The sequence below is a fragment of the Dipteris shenzhenensis genome, chromosome 5 (genome assembly GCF_047967505.1).
Source record: "Dipteris shenzhenensis isolate YYH24624 ecotype China chromosome 5, Dip_SZ_1.0, whole genome shotgun sequence".
In the NCBI taxonomy this organism is placed as follows: Eukaryota; Viridiplantae; Streptophyta; class Polypodiopsida; order Gleicheniales; family Dipteridaceae; genus Dipteris; species Dipteris shenzhenensis.
This window is the reverse complement of record NC_141600.1, coordinates 19,414,547-19,420,290: the sequence shown is the minus strand read 5'-3', so window position 1 is coordinate 19,420,290 and position 5,744 is coordinate 19,414,547.

The following is a 5,744-nucleotide window of genomic DNA, read 5'->3' as shown; positions in this document are numbered from 1 at the left end:
ATCCGTTTAACTCCTCCACGCCACAACATGGCCAGATGCCGTCGCGAGATGATGATGGGGATAATGACCTCGATGCAGAGGCTGACAATTTCTTTCGCAGAAATAATAACAATCAAGGCAGGCACCCCTTGGGAAAACTAGAACTTTTCAAATATAATGGTAGGGGAGATCCAGCCTGTTTCCTCCAACATTTTGATGCCGCATGCTAAGCAGGTTGAGATCAATCCCATGAAACCAAGGTGGCTTGGTTTCCCATGGCCTTAACTGATGAAGCGTCTGAATGGTACCTAGACCTTCTAGTGGAAGAGCGAGCCACATGGGACTTGCTTCAAATAGAATTCAAAAGGCGCTTTCAAATGGAGAGGCTACAAGATGATCCCGCTCTCCAACTAAGCAAGATCGAACAAGGCCATCGAGAAGAGGTACGCACATATCTGGGCAAGATGAAAAGATTAATCATCAAATGTGACCCACGCCTCGATGCAAAGTACCTCACGGCCTGGTTCATTGCAGGACTAAGGAAGAAAATCCGAAAGGATATGAAAAAGATTAGCAGCTATGAAACGTTCAATACTACTCCTGTGGTAGCCATTGACATCGAGGATGGCATGACTAACTCTGACACTAGCAGTGATGATGGCAAATCTAGTACATGAGTTAAGCACTCTAAAAAGGGCAAATCCAAGTCCACTGCTGAAACATCGAATGAAGATCGCCTAGAGGCCATGACCATGATGCTAAAAGAAGACATGATGCAGGCCATGGAACAAAAACTTTACTTGTCTCAGCCGCCAACTCAAACATATCCATGGCAAGAAAATGTCTGGTGTCCACACTGCATGGCCAATCATACAGCAAATGAGTGCCCGGTCCTAAGAGCCAAGATCACTGCACAAGCAAATCCACCGCCAAGGTTGTTGTGCCATATCTTCGTCGTTGGCGGCCATGATGAAAACAGTTACATTTTCAACATGCGCAATAACCCGCCTCGACCTCAACAATACCAAGTGGCACCCATGCCAGTGTACAGGCAACCGGCACTTGCACAAATGCCCCCAGCTCCGAGGCTAAATCCTATTCCCGTTCGGACACAAGTCCCACAACTACTCAGGAATCCGAATCCACGACCATATCCAAGAGCACCAAATCCAGCTCCTCAGGCAGTTCCAATACATCAATTACAAGCCGAGGAAGTAGACTCGCCATTTGAGTATGAAGTAGAGTACCCAGTGTACTGTGTAGAAGGTGCAGAGGGTCTAATACCAGTTTATGCAAATCAAGTACGTCCCAACACATATCGAGCACCAATCAAGTGCTACGGTTGTGGAGAAAATCACCAGATCACGGAGTGCCCTCATCGTGGTGGCCTCGCTACTTTCCAACCACTCTGCAGAGATTGTGGCATAGGACATGCCTGTATGGATTGTCCCATGAAAAATAAAGTCTGACAACAAACAGAGGTTAATCCTGACATTCTAATCGGCATCATTGGGGTGGACCTGTTGGTAAACTGAAAGGAAAGCAAAGAGTGGACACAAACTCAGAATACTTGCATTATGGAATGAAGAAGAGTGAGGTCCTTAAGTAGGCACCTCATACATGCTCACTGACATCACTGATGACTTCAGAGCTCCACAATCATCTCCTCAATCTGCTCCTAGATTCTCTCAATCATCCTATGTGGCTTTCCACCACCTAACTATGCTTGTGGGCACCTAACTGTGCCTCTAGCACTCACACATAGAAACCAAGGTGTGCCTGAGGCATACACCTTGAGATATCCCATCAAACCCCCCCTCAAGGGAATGCCTCAGGCTATGTCAAGGATACAGCTAGTATCATAGTTTCTCATGCCATCTCATGGTGGTCAAGGATAAATCTATGGCTAGGTTCTCATGCTAGCAAGGGTTCCCTTGGGTGTAAGGTAAACAAAAGGGATACAAAAAGACCTTCCAATGGTTATCTCCCCTGCATGTACATGCACACAATGTCTGCAGGAGGTACCATGGAGCAAAACATACACATGGCCTACATCATAAGGTGACCAGAGGTGTTTACAAAACACACAAAACACAATAATTTATTTCATTCATTTTGGAGGACTATCCAGGCTGAGTACCTTGACATAAAAAGAGAGATCTGGAGCATACATAGAGATGATTTGAAATGCATAATCTTCAAAGGATGCCTCATCTTGTGGAGGCTCATCAAGTGAAAGTAGATTGGCATTTTCTGTCTTTGAAGTTGCTTCCTTTTTGGCAACCATTATCTTGGCAATCTTCAACAAGGAAGCCATGTTGGCATTTTCTTCCTTTGTAGCATAACAAGACATTGCTTTATGTTTAGGCTCTTCACATATTTTGCATAAGCAAGCCATGAGAGGGTCTAACCCAGGTATTGGGCAGTGTCTTCTCTCTTACAAGGCTAGAATAACAACTGAAAAGCTTCGGAATATAAGCATTTAATGTAGCAAAGTCTTGTGACCGAATTTCAATCAATGATGCTTCTTCTTACATGCTTCATAGAGGTGGCTAAAATGAATACTTTCCAATCAAAACCAGGTCTAGCAATTCAAAGCAAAACTGAAGCCACACTTGTACTGATGTTATTGAAAGTTTCAAAAAACCAGAAATGCTAGAATAGCATCTTATATAGCATCATCTTCAAAAAGCTTATCAAAACTGTCAAAACCAAAAGACTGAACTTGGAGGGCTTGTAGCTTATTCTTTAGAGCAAAGGAAAAGGGGGTTTCTGAGGCAAAAGAGAGCTGATATACCACAGAAGGTCCTCTAGGAAGAGAAGGTGCAAAAACGCGTCAGAACTCCATAGCTTGCCCCTTCAAAGTCAACTGGTTTTTCACTGATTTCTCCTTGAATATGCAGCCATTGCTACTCAAATTTCACCAGCAGCTTGCTCTCAGTATCATCCAACATGGGCTAGAAGGAATTTGCAGATAGGCAGGTACACAGGCGAAATTGCACAGATTTTCATCGATCAGTGTAAGTGTTGGCATTTCACGTACAGTCGCAATTTCCCAGAAAGCTTGTAGCTGGAAGTTTGCCCATACTAGAGGAGTTTGCAGCTCAGAGGGTTTGGGCAATGGTCGTTTGTAGGCGGAGAACCAAGCTCTCAAATATTTTGGGAAGAAGGAGGAAAATGGAGAAGAAGAAGATGAAGAAGAAGATGATGATGTGGCAGAAATGGATCAAGGGGGATCAAATGGCTCTGATACCATGTTGGTAAACTGAAAGGAAAGCAAAGAGTGGACACAAACTTAGAATACTTGCATTATGGAATGAAGAAGAGCTTGCATTATGGAATGAAGAAGAGTGAGGTCCTTAAGTAGGCACCTCATACATGCTCACTGACATCACTGATGACTTCAGAGCTCCACAATCATCTCCTCAATCTGCTCCTAGATTCTCTCAATCATCCTATGTGGCTTTCCACCACCTAACTGTGCTTGTGGGCACCTAACTGTGCCTCTAGCACTCACACATAGAAACCAAGGTGTGCCTGAGGCATACACCTTGAGATATCCCATCAGGACCATCAAAGCTTGGGGCCCGGCAAGCATAATATCACAACCTGTGAATGTAATTACACGCCAACAAAAAGAGGCCACCAAGGACCCTAACATTCCAATCCAACCAAAGCAACTTCTTAAAAAGAAAGCACAAGTGCCTCCACACCTCCACCTCCGCCAAGCAATGAGCAGCCACGCTCATCCACATCAGCTCTCGAGCCCTGGGAGAGTTTCAAAGGATGGATTGAACTCACAAATCCCTCTCCACCTATGAATGACATCAAAGATATCCCTGTATAGATGGGTGAGAGAGATGACATACGCAACATTATTGTGCCTTTGATCCATGAGGCATATAATGAAGTCCAAGCCATAGTGGATGGTGGAGCAAGTGTAAATGTCCTATCAAAGGAGCTCTACAAAGAATGGGTCTCCCACTAATGCAAAAGGCTAATTTCAACATACGCCTTGCCAATGATTCACGGGCTAAACCCTTGGGAATAGTAAATGGTGTGTCCACAAAGGTCGCTGGCATCCGCTTTTCCCTTCAATTCACAATCTTGTATCTCCCCCAAAAATCCTATCAAATCTTACTGGAACATCCTTGGTTACGGGAAGCATCAATCCTTCATGACTGGGGAACTGATAGACTGACAATCCACAATCACGACACCGCAGTCAGGGTGAATGTGGGGACAGAAGCTATAAAACCAATTGTGCTTAGAGAATTGGATGACACATCTTCAACGACAATCTCAAGCAAATCAGCTCCCCTACAATAGCATGCCATAGCGGGCGATTCACAAAGCAATGTCAATAACTGGATACAAACATTGGCAACCATCGACAACTGCCATTCATTAGACCCCATCTTCTCATAGATAGATACTAAGGTGTTACAGGTAGATCCTCCACTCACATGAAGAACCAATCGACGATCTAGAGATGCCATTCTTTATGGTGGCTGACCTCGAGTGGGATAATGAACTTGAAGAAGGTACCCATACCAATGATGACTCAGATTTTCCTTAGGACCTTGAAATTGAGGCTGAGATTGTTGAAATTGAAGATCAAATCTTTGATAATGACTTAGCCATTCTGCATGCCCTAATGGTAGTCGAGCTCCCAAAAGTTGAACCTCCAAAGTTGAATAACAACAGAAGATCTGGCAAGAAAGCTGAAGGAGGAAATCGCAGAAAAGCCAAGGCCGAACACTTCAATGAATTCGAACGAGTCCAAACAAGGACCGTCGAATTGTATCTTGCAAAGCCAGCTCCCTCAAAATCAGAATCACCACCTCTTGAATGGTCCCCTGAGGGACTGGAAGGAGTATGTGCAGCAAATGAACCCTTACTTGGAAACACCTTACCAGTGAAAAAGTTACCCCACAGTTCCCAATGTAAGAAGTTTCAAAAATATAACCCACATGTGTAGATGAAGCTCAATCAAGAGACTTCAGAAAAAGAAAGTCAAAAAGAGCCTAACAAATTGGTAAATGAAACTATGCTACCCAGTACACATGGCACATGTCAGGCTAGTTCAACACCATCAGAGGCTGATCTTCGAGAAGTGCCAGGGTACTTCAAGACTTACACAAGTGGTAGTGCCCCAATGCCAAGACCACTAAGAGAATCTGAAGTTCAAGAAATTGATAGCATTGGAGAAACTCCAATCTATGAGGGATTGGCAAAAACATGCACAATAAACCTCGCCCTTGAAGGGGAGGAAGAAAAATTGGTTTTCATTGGGAAATAACTTCGACAGGAAGATGAAACCAAACTCAAAGCACTCCTAATGGAATACTGTGACTGCCTAGCATGGTCATACAAAGAGATGAAAGGAATTTCACCAGACATGGTAGTACACACGATACCTATAAGGGAAGGTGCCCACCCTAAGGTATATGGACCTTATCGCACAAATCCTAAGTATGGCACCATGGTTTATGGACGAGCTGGAAAAACTCCTAGATGTCAGATTCATCTACGGGATAGAGCACACTGATTGGGTTTCACCCATTGTCATTGTGCCTAAACGCAACAAGAAGCTCAAAATATGCGTAAACTTAAAGAATGTGAATGTCGCCACAATTAGGGATCACTATCCCGTACCCTTAATAGAAACAGTGTTGGAAAAGGTGGCAGGGTTCGAAATATATAGCTTCTTGGATGGCTTCACTGGCTATAACCAAGTGCAAATTGCTTCTAAAGACTAATCA